General features: G+C 41.2%; 1 protein-coding gene across 16 annotated transcripts in view; it reads right to left on the bottom strand.

The window, feature by feature from the left end:
* Positions 1 to 14,496, bottom strand: part of BBX (BBX high mobility group box domain containing) — a 165,714-nt gene that overhangs the window by 128,405 nt on the left and 22,813 nt on the right. For 3 of the 16 annotated variants that reach the window (XM_064467931.1, XM_064467949.1, XM_064467967.1), the window contains one exon: positions 2,544 to 2,627. The exons of 11 other annotated variants lie outside the window; for them this stretch is intronic. The gene's annotated coding sequence lies outside the window, so the exon portion shown is untranslated. Of the gene's footprint in view, positions 1 to 2,543; positions 2,628 to 6,815; positions 6,934 to 14,496 lie in introns of all 16 variants that reach the window. 2 more of the 16 variants (XM_064467957.1, XM_064467939.1) reach the window with 1 other exon arrangement.

The following is a 14,496-nucleotide window of genomic DNA, read 5'->3' as shown; positions in this document are numbered from 1 at the left end:
TTGTACCTTCTATCTATGTTGAAGATGCGGTCAGCATTACACATGTAGTGAACTGAAGGCAAAAAAAGACTGTAGTAGCCATACCCTTCACTCTTCCCTTCATGCCTACATGAGCACTTATTAATATCTCTGTGGTCTCTCCAACAAGGAAGGATCCAACTTGCAGACAGAGCTTTCCACCCCCCTTCAGTGCACTCCAAAACAAATTAACAAATTTCCACAAGTTAACAGAAGATTGGGTTGCCAAAATACAACAGAGAAGTAGCAAATGCTCTGAGCCTAGCTGTCAGCAAGGCTGGCAAATAAGTTATAAGCACAAACTTTAGAGCCATTGATACGAACCCTTGACTCTACTGATACAGGTTGGATTTTTTACAACAGCCTCCTATCAATCAGAATGAAAGCTTTGAAAATAAAAGTACAAAACAGGTACAGAAGCCCAGCAGCTGTTGGGCTTGATGCTTAACATCATGCCTGTGTTCAGTGCTGCAGAGTTTCTCTAGTGGCAGAATGCGAGTAAAAATGTAATAACTTTGTCAAATAAGTTGGGTACTTGGGCCCACATGGGAAATACATTTGCACCTACAGGACAAGTACAGTTCTCACACGTTTCTTGTGGAAACATTAGCATTTATGTTTAGAATCAACACACTGAGGCAAACAGGCATGCATCATCTTTCTAACATACTGATATAAACAGCACATAGTCTTTAACCATGGTTTTATCCCTCAGAGGAATGACATAACACAGGGTTAACTTCTTGAGCACAAGTCTATAGCAAGAAGTAGATTTAGCAGCAATGAATTTACAGATTGCATGGAGGCAAAACCACACAGTGTAGTATACCCAAATACAAAAGAGGCAGGGCCATACATGACTGAAGTTTTATTATTACTTCCTATACAATGCTCTTCCACCACTATCACAGACAGGCCACAGACTGGGCAATAAAAGTGTTGAGGGTTTTTTTTGTTTGTTTTTGTTTGTTTGTTTTTTAACTTACACATTTGTCTACAAAGCTGTTCAATTACAAGTGCTAAGTGTGGCCCAGTAATACAACACACTCTTAAGGAAATATGCTCCTACTTGCCCCGCAACTGAAAGAAGCGGTGCTAATTTCCACCAAGGAAAAAAGGAAAGTCAGCCATGCCCAAAGATGTTACCACAAATCAAACCCCAGTTTCTAATTTAACATAAAAATGCACGAAACTTTGAAATCAACGCTTCCCCAGAACTGCTTTCAGCACAGCTACTGAGGAACTTCACTGTAAGAGAAGTATCCTCTACTCCCACAACTAATCAAAGACTAGATTTGTTTCATATTATAGCAGAACCAATAAATTTGACTCTGCTTCACAGAAAAGAGCTACTCAAAGCATGCACTCTGGTCTGGATCAAGAGTACAATCAATTCTGGTCAGACCTCAGAGCCTACGACACATCACACCTCACACCTCCCATGATCCTGAACAAGATCCTTGATTTCTTCCTATTGTCCCTTTTTCACGTGGGGAGCAGCTCAGACCTGCAGCAGTGCCCTATACCTGCGACAGCAGCATCCAACACCCGGCTGGCCCACCACAGCTATGCTTTTTGAGTGGCTTTCTATGAAGAGTCCTCTGCAAAATCACTCAGGACACCACAGTCAGAATGAACAAAGTCATCCTATTAATCTGATTGTTAACAGGCAGTAATGAGAAGGCAGCAAAAGAAGGATACCACAACACAAAAGTAAGTAGCAACCTGCCACCAGTCACCAATTAATGATTTTAGAGCTCCATTAGAAGATATACAGGGAACAATGCTCACCTGCTTAAAGAGCTGAAAGTTGGTTAATGAACCTGTGGTATTTACATTCTTCAGTCCATAAGGAAAAATAATTTAAAAAAAATAATTAAAAAAAAATAACAATGCAAGAAGACACACTTCTATACAGGTTGCCTGATTGTTGCAACTGAGATATTCTTCCAAACAATCTGCTTTCTCTCAATCAACCTGGCTTCCATCCTGAGGGATGCTTGGCAACTGTAAAAAGAATGTTTTTTTCTTTTTTGTTTTTCCTGGGTAAAATTTTACTTCCACACATTATTTTATAATGTCATTCCCTCATATACATCACATTATTCTAGATCCACAGTTATTACCAAATCACTGTAGTCCCCTTCTGGCATTATTCAATCCATCTAGAAGTTCTGAAACTACCTAGCTGAGTATTTTTTCTATCATAAGTTGTTTGGAGTGAACATCACCGTTACCATCCGTCCTTTATGACTATATTTGTGCCATATCTATCTACAGTTTGCAATGGAAGAGAAACAAAATTCACACCCTATGAACTTTCATCAACTACAGTTCTTTGCTACAGCAAAATCCATCATTCCCTGAGTATACTCCATTACAGTATTAGCAGGAGCAAAAGCATCTCATCAGAGGGCATAACAACATAATTGCTCATTTCTCGTTATTGAGCTGGGGTAGGTTGCGACTCTTCGTTCCACCTCCAACAACTCCTTGGACCTACGCGACGTAAAACCAGCACTCACCTCCTTCGTCTTCCACGGTCACAGAGCTGGCACAGAAATGTTTTCGGTGCAGCAGTCTACCATTCTGCCTACAGCTCTGGTTCGCTGCAACAGAACAAAATCACCATGATACCGCTTTTCCAGCTTGGCATGTTACCCTGTCAGAAAAAGAGCCTGCAGCCACCCATAAAAATTAACTCCAGACCGATGAAAATAACTCTTTCAGGGGAGGAGTAACAGCGTTTTGAGGAAAATGAAAAGCAGGAAGCTGATCTCAGCAGTGCGGGGAGCACGGACGGGGCGGAGCGGAGGCACGGAGCGAGGAAAAGTGGAGCAAAGACTCGCTGCTTATAGCTTGGTTTTGGCAGTATGGCCAAATACCACCGCATTACTGAAATACCAGCGTTACGGCTAGCAGACGCCAACAACACCCCCCTCCCCACACACACGATGCCACCACCCCCCCCCCCCACCACCACGCGGGCCGACGTCAGTGGCGGCAGCACGCGCCCCGCGCAGCGGCACTCACCGCACAGGTAGCCAGCCCTGCCTGCGCAAGCGGCTGCCCACCCACACCGCCTTCCCCGCTGGCACCACCGGCCCCCGGCCCCAGAGTGCCCTCGGACGCTTCTCCGCTCACCCCGGCCCGGGCGAGGGCTGGCCGCAGGCGCTGCGCTGCCGAGCCCGCTTTCACGCGTGAGCCGGTTTGAAAAGGCACGTCCTGCAGGACGGATTTAACGCTCCTGCTCGTGCAACTGGAGGAAACTCTTATTGCGCATTAAAAACAACAGATGGTGGTATCTTCTGAAAGATAGAACTGCCATGTTTTGTACATATCTAACTTCTTTTGCTGAAGTTATTTAAAAACAAAAACAAAACCGGGGAGGGATTCTTTAGGAAGACAGCTTCAAGAACCACAAGGCTTTTCAGGCTAAAATTGAAACCAACACCAAGCTGGGCTTTAACTTGATAACAGCACCTCCCACCCGGTACGAACCGTCTCTCAAAGGCACAGGCTAGCCCCAACAATGCCCCCCTTCCCAGGGGACAGCAGGCCCCAGGAGGGCCGATGATGCTCCCACAGCACAGGACTCCCCCGCCTGCCCTCCTGGCCTCTGCAAGAGTCAGGCTGCATCTGCCGCTTGCTGTGCTGTCCCTACACTCCTCAGGGGCGACATTTGTTCGTATCATTAGGATGGCATTACAAAAACCCACATAAAGCAGAGCAATACAGAATATACTAAATAAACCTGAGCTTGGAAAACAAAGTGTTGAGGTAAAGTGAAAAAGACACAAGGCAAGGCGGACTGACTGCCATGGGAGCCATCAGCGTTGTTTCAAAAGAATTAAAACCCATAACAGAAAACAGCATGTCAATGGATCTTCCTAACACTCAGAGCCCGGATCTGATCTATACCTCTCAGCCAAAAGCAGACAATCCCTGTGCGTACAGAGGGGACACAGGACCAAAACAAAAATTGTAAATCAGTTTAAGCCAAGTTCTTACACTTTTGGAAATCCTGTCCGATGCCCTCTACACTAGTACTGACAGGAGAAGGGAAAAGAGAAGCAAGGTGGCCAACCAATTTTATCTTCTACCACTTCTTTCATACATTTTCTCTTGTCTGTTCAATATAGGAACCCGTAAGCATGTCTTTAACTCACTTTTGGAAGACCCCATTCCAGAAGATGACGAAACCCAGCAGCTTTTAACAAAGCATTTAATGACTCCTTTGAAATTCACTGTGCCTTTTTCACTTTTTGACACTGTTTCAAAGTATGCCCTACACTTAGTCTGCAGTCAAATCCAGACTGAGCTGGAGACATAATCACACCTCTCTCCCTAACTTTCTGCAGAGCCTGATGACCATCGCTTCCAAGAGTGGACAGAGAGGACCCGTGCCCTTGCTTTCAGCCTTCCAGTTCACAGCCTACCTTTGCTGACTGCAGTTACTTTAACTCCTCAGGCTGTAAGTTCAAGGTCACTGATGCAGATATACACCCCTATCTACAGCTACTCTGACGGAGTAATCAGCTCCGACAGAGTGGATGCGAAGTCTCATCGCAGCAGCATCTTCAGGTGTTGCGGCAACATCAGCAGAGCCACAGGGAGACAAAAGGCAGCCTAAACCTCAGCATGCAGGCTAGGCCAGCTAGTGCACGAGCAGCAGCATGCCAGATCCTATCCACCTTAATCACAATGGCATTTGTGCACTAGTGTCCGTGTAGTTTTGCAGATTTATCCCTTTTCATTCATATACTGAGTCACCCTAGTTTTACTCTCAGGAGAACTTACTTGTTCTTTTCAGGAAAGCCATTAGCACTGAAGTGACACACAGCTGCTTCCCTATTACGAAAACATATAGTTTAAAGACAGAGCTATATTGGAACTGGGAATGTAATTTATACGCTCAGCTGAACAGATTTGGTGAGTATTAAAACCAAGAATCCACAAAACCTGCGTGGGATATTGTGCTGGCGGTGGTGTATGGACAAGCAGGAGGCAAGGTTAAAATACAAGAGCTCAACTTAAGAGAAACACCAAAGATATTCCCGAACCTTTTCTAATATAATTACTGTCACATAAATGCCTGGGCTTCTCTTCAAATCAGAACCAACACCTGTACAGCATCACTCACAGCTGTAAGCGATAAATGGGCTCACAGGCCCACCTCCAATCCCAGGATTATTCTGTGTATTTCAGAGAAGCTGTTTCCTACCTGCTTTATAGAAGAGAGATTCTACAGCACTGAGTACTGGTTTTCCCCTACTATTCAAATTGAAATGTAGTTTTAAAAGGGCACTTCTCAGTTCTCACAAATACCAGCCAGGTATGCTGTTGCTACAGTGTACTAGCCTCCTTCCTCCTCTCTACTTCTTCAGTGAGAGTATTTCATTAGATACAGAAGAGCAATCTCTGGCACTCTTGACATGATAGCCAAAGACAATTTACTCCAGCAACCTAGAAAACACCAGAAACACTTTTTTTTTTAAAAAAAGAATTATTTCTCAGTAAATAAAAATCCTTATCCAGTTTATGAGGTTGACTAACAAATCACTTAAGGCACATCTTTAACTTCAGCAATCCACATCCTTTAATAAAGGCACATCTTTAACTTCAGTCTATCTTGACTTAGTAACAAACTAAGACACTCTCATACATACTTTTAAGTAACTTGTTATTATTTATTTTGCAAACGATTTTTTACCAGCATTCTTAAAGACCCTCCTCTAACAGCCCACTTCGGTCTTTTACTGCTGAAAGCACTTCATCCTTAAGATGACAGGTCATACAAAGAAAAAGTTGGAGACACACCGGCTAAAGTACCACGTTGTTTTCAGAAAAAAAAGCTCCGTTTCTTTAACCCTGCCTTTCTACGCAAGAAAATTCCTTGAGAAACTAGTGTAGCATATGCTTGTACTTCAAATAATTATTCTCTGCTTCTTTGCCCCTCCCAGGTTTCCTTGACTGAGGTCATCAAAATAACAACTACATTTTAAAATCAAAGTTTACCATTTGTAGGATTTCAGGGACAAGAATATGAAAGTCATTATTAGGCATTCTTCTCAAAGTGAAAACAGTTTGTGCTTAACACTACCAAACAGTTAGACTTCTGTCATTATCTTTGCTGGCTACTGTTATTACCCTGTCCAGAGGTCTCCAACTTCAGTATAGATACAGTGTTAGATCACCAGTTTTTATACTGCAGTCGTTATTTCTTATGGGCCTGCAAAAGTAACTACGAAGATTAGTCCCTTGTTGGTAGGCGTACATTCATTTTTCAAGCATCCGTATCATCTACAGGACACTTTTTTAGTAGCTTTAAAGTAATAATAAAAAAGTTGAAAACTCACTACTTCAAATTGTATCAGCTTTTTTCTCACAGGGAGAATATAAATTTTTTTGAAAGCATGTAAGTGGTCATGAAAAGGGATCACCTAATGTATAACCATCCTTTGACTACTAGGTAAGACAAAAACCTACCTCTGAAAGAGGGCATGAAGTAGGAAATAGCAAGCACCTACAAGTGTACACACTCCTGTGCTTTAAACTCAATCACGTATGCTTAGAAGTCCAGGCACTTCCAATCAAACAGTTATTCTGTACTGTCTTAACGTTAACTTGGAATTTTTTTATTGCTTGAATTACAATTGTCAAAATTCATTTATATGTGACAATTTCTGATCTCTCATCCCCTACATTAAAGGCAGATGGAGATTAGACACCAAATTGCCTCTATATTTATTTAAAACAAGCCAACACACAGATAGTTTGATCACAGATTTACTCACTCCATCAGTACATCTATCTTCTCCTGAATTGACATGACAGGATGACTTCTCCTGGCTTCTTACTCTGGTACTTTATGAGTATTAAAATTACTTAGAAAGCGACCAAGATGGGGAAGACCTGGTGAAAGAAGATACAAAGGGAAAAAGTAACACTGATGCATCTTGCATGATTGAAAGCCTTCTCCTGCCAACCACAAAGGAAATGTAACAGCAAGCAACCAAGAAAACAAACACACACTCCAAAACTTAACCTGGAAGTGACTGTCAGTGAAGACACCTAAATAATTCCCCCAATCAATCGAATTTGCAGTATCAGTCTACTATTGCAATCTTGTCTCCTGTAAAATTCACAAAAGAATTGTGCTCACATATACATACAGAGTTTGCAGCAATATCAATAAACTATAATCTCCACTGAAGCTCCAAATTTTATTCCAATCCCATGAAGTAATACAATATTAATCACTAAATCTAAACAAAGTCACTACTCAGCTCAAAATGGATACAATCTCCCAATCCAACGCTTATATAACTCTGCAATACCACACAGTTAACAACACTAAACAGATAAATTAATTCATAAAACATTCCAGAAAACATCAACAGTCTGTATTCAGAAATAGCAGACTCGCCATTTTAATGATTCCCAGATCTCAGCACTTCTTAGAAGTTGCATCAAATATTTTCATACATGCACATGTACACACAAGAGCGTTCTGAGCTATGTAGTACATTAACAGCATACATGCATCAGCAGATTTCTATCACCAGAAAGCCACAGCCCCGTTACCTACTACGTACACGCACACATCACAAGTGTCAGAACGACTTCAGGTACAAATGTCATACATAAGTAATGTGCAAAATACCCAAGCCAAAAATCCTACCACGAGCAGAATGCAGTCCCTTCTTATCCCTCCCCCACACTGTTATCCTGAGAAGTTAAATCCCAGTTCTTCTCTGCTATAGGTGGAAGGCGCCGAGACACTACATACAATGTGTCAGAATAAAATCCGAACACTGTTGCCCCCTTTTTAACTTCACTACCCCAACAAGATACTGGCAAGTTCAGAGATGCAGTTTACTTCTCACAACGTAAGACTGCACATTACCTGTAGCACAAAAACCCCACCACATTTCCAATACAAAAACTTCTTAAAATTAGGAGAGTTTTGTCTAGCTTTTGCTTTAAGAATAATAAGAGCTGTACCCCATGAGATTAAAATGCAAAACAGACTTTTAAAAAGAAAACTTAATTAGTATAATCTTCCCTGTTTTCTAGTTATCCTATCAGAAACAATTGATTAGAAAGACATATACTTCTGATTTGTTTTTTTTTTTTAAAAAACAACCCGGTTTTCTTCCTAGATGTACTGCTGCAATATTCTGTAAGCATATTCTTAAAAGAGATGCAAAGGTTCAAAGAACAGTTACAAAGAAAGCTATTTCACTCTGCTAATTTGCATCGTTTTATGGTTCCTATCCTCACTCCTAAATGGAAAACTAACTGTGTTAAAACATCAAGCCCAATTAGAAACAGCTACTACACACAACTATTTATTTGAATTATTTCCTTTAGAGTATGTGTAATTGTTTTTACAGAATCCTTTGTGTTTGGGCCAAATATTGCCATCTTTTCTTCAGAAAAAAAGCTTCCTTCAGCTTCACATCTCATTCACCAAGTACTTCACTGATTTCAAATCCTGACACACATTAAAATAAACCTTTCAAATTTAATTTATTTTAATGAGATGCTGGAAAACCACTATGGCAGCCTGAGTTCTGCATTCAGGATACACTTGTGACTTTCTCATATGCAAGCTAATACTGCAAACTGAAGAAAGCCCAAGTTTGGCACTTACTTGAATATTAATTATCGAGATTGTGATCATGTACAATGTAAAACTTTAGCACCAGAACTAGAGCTCGTATTTACGGCGCTTGGTCCCACTTGTATTATATTTGCCAAAATCCTGAAGTTTAGCTTCATTTTGGGCTGTAATCTATGATCCATTTCTTTCAGATTTAAAGGCCAAAAATCTGACAGACTTCTATAGGCACTGAAACAAGTTGGTGAACAAAGTGGACAAGATTTAGAAAACAGGCAAGTGACTTTAAGAAGTGTGCTTTGTCCACATCTGTGGACAGCTGGCAGCCATGCCAGCCACGGCACGGCAGGAGATGAGATTAGTCTCTATAGCAGCACCAAGCGAGAGAGGAAGCAAGCATGGAGGAGAGGTCAGGTCCCTGCAGGTGGGCTGCCATCCTGTTCTTCACATATCCAGGTTATATTTTCTTCCATGAACATGCTTTCTGGAAAAGTGAACAGGGCAGCAAAAATGCCAGGGAAATAATTTTCATTCAGTTTTACTGAAGAGCAAACCGAGCCTGACTTTTAACTGTCCTTATATTGTTTTAACCTACGGCTGCTCTCCCACCCCCACCCTTGCCCTCCGGCAGAGGGGGCCCAGGCACCCCACCCTGCCCTGGGATGCCCACCCTGCCGCACGGGTACACCAGCGCACACCATGGCTTTGGCAACAGCTGGGCCCATGTGGCCAGCCCTGGGAAGCAGAGCTGCTCGGAGGACGGCTGGCCCCAGCCAAGGCCATCGCAGCTGTAAGCAAGGACAGAGGACTCCTCCCTGGAAACACGAGAGGGAGGGTTACGCCAGCAAGAAAACACTGTGCTAATACAGTACCCAACATGCAAATCCAGCAAATGAAATAAAATTTTGAACCATCCCTGTGGATTTATGAGATCTCACCCAATTTTTAGCTGTCCTCCTGTTTTAGCAACAGCTACTTCCTCTGAACGATCACAAACAAACTGAACTCAAGGTGCTTCTGCAAAACCATTAATTAGCCTTGACTAATTGCAAACTCATTTAAAAAAAAAAGTATCATTTCATCTCCAGTAATAAGTGTTGCTTAGGGTTTCATACACCACAGCAAAGCATTAGCTGTCACACCTCTCATGATGATGTCCACTCTTACCCAAAGACCTGACACCAAAGCTGTATGTATGATTCAGTGGCTATCACACGGTCTTCTCTAAGTGTTCCTCTATGTTTTGTCAGCATACTATCCAGAACTAAAGGAGTCATTTTTCTTGTTCAATAAAAGGAAAAAAAATTACTCTCTCTCTTCTCTGGTTTTCTCCCCAGTGTTTGTGTGGGACTCTAAAGCAAAAAAAAAAGTTTAGATTATGCAACACTTCACTTACTATAAAAGAACAGAAAACAGGTTACCAACATTCAAAATTCACATTTTACTTTAAACATACAGGCCCCCCGCCCCCCCAAAAAAAAGCCCAAACCAAACATTTTTACAGTCTAAGTTCAGCTACCAAAAGTCAATGTACTATGTAAAGTACTGGTTGATGCTCATATAAATACAGCAAACCTCTTCAAGGAAAACCATATAGGTTTCTTGCATTCAAGTCTAAAACACATCTATGGGACAGCATAGAAGAAGGTGGGTTCTTCCTGCCACTCCAGCATGAATGCAAGGAACACAGATGCCAATCTACATGTTAGCTACCTGCCTGTATAAACATAAACACTGTAACAGCATTAATATATTGGCCCTTCTGTAATATGCAAGCAGGTTTTTGGCTTTTCAGTTTTAATTTACAGGAAGAAAAGATTTATGCTAGGCCACTCAATACCAAAGGACGCAATGCTTTACAGATCTAAACTATGTCCTTGGACTATGCAGAAGAGCAACAAACACTCTAGTTGTTAGGGCACAATGCTAGCTTGCCAGTAACACAAATTCTCCTATTCCTGCATCTGTCCTGCATTCAAATTAAACACGGGTTAACAATAACAGCTATTTACATGAAAAACCTCACACTGCAAAACGCAGTGGCTGCAGGGCTGACCCACTGCTACTTTTGCTATCAATGCATTTTAAACTGCCACAGAAACGTATGACGGCCCATGGGAGACAGTAAAACTTCCAGCTGCTGCTGTTAAACTTTAGAGAAATCATCGGTTGCATCCCTGTGTCCCTCACCTAGCCAACACCGCTTCTGCTCTCTGGGACCCTGTCTGATGTGGCCCGGGAAAAGGAAGGAGAGTGAGAGCAACCGCTAGCTGGAACTGCTGGAAAGGCCTGAGGAAGGCCAAGTGCACTCCTCTAGGAGAAAGAGGCTCCTGTTACAAGCAACCTGGAGAAGTTCAACATCTTCTCCAACATTCACGTTTTGGTCAAAGTGATTCCATTATTATACTCTGATCTTCTGATTTGGGTGTAGATGTGGGTTGTGACCTTAACTGCATCACTTGTAGACCAATGCAGTATATGAACCACACAGACATAATAATGCCCTGTCAAGGGACACTTACTTAAGTCTTCAGCACAATAAATGCTGTATTCATTTTTTTTTTTTTTCTTCATTTTTACTGTTTCTATAAGAGCATGGAGGAAGGATGGGGCAGAATGTTAAACACAGCCTTGAAGGATTATGCTGGTATAAGAGCACAAGGCTTGGCCCAATAATTGGAGCACTATCTAGTCAGTTATTACATTTACAGTTTCTTTTAATTTGGACATACATGACTTCCTTGAAGTCACAAATAGATCAAGCTGGTATTCTAAAGCAATGGGTACTAAATAGATACTAAATCAACTGGTACACACTACATAGTTTAGATAAACCAAGTTACCTGCATTTGAGTGTTGACTTACTTCTGTATTTCACATACATTCCCAAGGACTCTAGTTTTCAACTACAGCTTCTTTAAGGAAAGACAAAAGTCCAGGGCAAAAATTCCACCCTAGGCACCAAAGGCAATATGCTTATCCTCCCCTGCCTCCCCCACTCCTATAAAACCCAGCAACAAGCCCTCTAATAAGCAGATCTTATTCCCAACTAGTTTTCACTTTCAACAACAATAAAACTTAATAACACAATAAATAGCAAGTTAATGGAATAATAATTTCCCAAGAGCAAGTACCGTTTTCAACATCCAGTGCTATAAAAAAAAACAAAACATGCATAAACAGGATTTGCAACTTGCTAGCATAGGAAGTTGTTACTGCAGCCTAACCAGATTTTGCGTCTTGAAGGAATGTCCAAGACGTGCCCTCACTGCATATGGCCCCAAAGACTCCAGATGCTTTCAGCAGCTGTATGCTCCTAGACTCAGAAACCTGATTTAAACCAACTAACCAAGTACAAGCAACTCTAACTACAGCATCTCAGCCCAGCTCTGCATGAGCTAATTTACCCTTACTCATGCAAGTTAAATTAGCATGCACAGAGCTCCATCCCACCACTGCCAAACCACTTCTGATACTTGTTCTACATTATTGAAAGCACATTCAGGTAACTACAAAACAGAGTGGTCTACAATGTAGACATACCCGCAAAGGTTGAGATTATGCCAAATTTCATTCATAGGATGGATTTTAAAATGCTACATTTTAACCAGGTGCTTCCAAAAAGTTGGTAATAAAGAATCTTTTACAGTTTTTTTGTTGTTGTGTGGTTTTTGTTTTGGTTTTCTTTAAAGACTCTGCATACTGCACAGCCAGCTCTCTAGATACAAAAAAATCCATCAAATCCAACTGCAATCCATACTTAAGGAGGATGCAGAAAACTCTTTGGTGTGTTAGTAAACAGGCAGTATATTTGCCTGTTGGTCTGGCTGAACTCCTTAGCTGTCTTGGGCATTTACCAGAGGCCAGTGATGCCCTGCCTTTTCAAGGAGGTCATGGAGAAAAGAAAGCACTCAGCACCTCAGTAGGGGATCTGGTGGATGGGATGACTCCAATTGTTCCTGAATTAACTAACATCAACAGAATAGTTGAGACATTAAAGACAGGGTTTGGCAGATATGGAGGGAAGACCCTGGGTTTCCTGGAAGAAGATATTTATACTGGAGAGGCACATGTCCTGTGTAGTCCTCTCTACCTCCCACCCCTATTTCTCCTAGTGATATTGTGATTAATTTGGAGTCACATGGCAACTGCCAAATTATTCAGTCATCTTTACTAGGCCTCCCAGTTCACAGCAATAATTTTAAGTACACCACAAAGCAGAAATCTCTCATGATCATTCATTTATCACTGCTGAGAAACACAACACAGTGCCCACTGTTCTTTGGAAAGCTCCCACTCTGCCCAGTAAGACATATGTCACTGTACAACTCTGGGGCCTTTTTCTCTATTGACTCTGTGGTCAAATTAAAGCAAATTGCTTGCATTACTCTTTCTACCCCCGGTATTATCACGATCACTGACCTTTTGTGAATAAAGAAACTTAAGAAACAAACTTCACCTTACTATATCATTCTGACTGCGCAGCAGTAGCAAACTCTCTGCAAGCCACATCAGGGTGTTTGTATCATACAGGGACTACATTTAAAGAACACTGGTGAACACAGACAGCTTGGTAATACATGATCTCCTACCTTCAAGTTTAAAACAGATTTCTTTCATCATATGTACATATACAAGGGGGTTCAGTATTTCAAGTCAATGTAAGTGACCTGTTGCTCCTCACTAAGTTGCAATGGGAATGAGGCATCCATCTCACGTGACTGAAAATTTCAAACAGAAGTAATGACAGATATAGCTACGTTTCCTTCAGTAAGCACCAACTGCTTAATAATTCACAGCTGACAGTCATTTAATTTAAATTCTAACTGATACTCAGTCCAATCCTATTGGTACATAACTGAGTAAATCATGCACCTTTTCAACTGCATATAACAGATTTCAGCAGTGTGCTCACCAAATGCTGAATCCTTGCTTTATTATTTACTTTCCTAATCATTATTTTAGGATGTTTATGTAAGAATTAAAATTATTTTTCAAATTAGAGGCAAGTGAAAGGTGTAACCATTGGGGGAAAAGAAAAAATCACAAAATTTTAACTTGGAAATTACACATATCATCTGACAGCATCCACTAAAACCAGTCAGGTCTGTCCTAACAACAGAGATTTTCCTAAATTTCATGCATTTCTGCAAACAGAGGTATAAAAAGTAATGCTTCTGATGCTCCTATGTTTTGGCAAGACAATGGTACACCCTCCTCCTTTATGGCAGCTGCTGAAAACGTTCATCTCTACATCCTGTCCTGTCATTCCTGTCAGCAAAACAAGGTGTAGGGATTTTACTGGACAATGCATGCTAGTGCAACGTAAGTCACTAAGGAACTCATTTCAAATGGTCTTAAGTTGCTTCCACCATGGCTAGAAAGAGAAACAACATTATTTCATATACAGGCATGGAAGAATTTTCACTTGATTCACCTCATATGGCTATTCCAGATATCCCCATCACAAATGCTTAAATTCATTTCCTACAGCATTTTAACAAGCAACTGACGCTAAGTGGGATGGGAGAAACGGCAACTTTGCATAAGAGTTGAATTATTTTTATTCCTAGTATCTGTCTATTGGTTAAGAAAGCTACTTACTTTTAATTTCAACTTAGTCCTACTGAATTGTCTGTCCACATAAACAGGGTTGTCCAAATTCCCAAAGATACCTGGCTAATATACAGATCTGTCCTCTCTTTCAAAAAATAGACATTTACCGGTTACTGATTTACGTAAAATCTCTTAACACGAATCAAGAGATGCACAAGTCTCAAAACCAGCACTTGGTGGTCCACTGAAGCAGGGCCAATCACTTCATCTTACTACTGTTTTGTTCAGTATTACTT

This window comes from Phalacrocorax carbo, chromosome 1 (assembly GCF_963921805.1).
Source record: "Phalacrocorax carbo chromosome 1, bPhaCar2.1, whole genome shotgun sequence".
Classification (NCBI taxonomy): Eukaryota; Metazoa; Chordata; class Aves; order Suliformes; family Phalacrocoracidae; genus Phalacrocorax; species Phalacrocorax carbo.
Note: the sequence above shows the minus strand (reverse complement) of the source record. Positions and strands in the feature narration are given on the sequence as shown.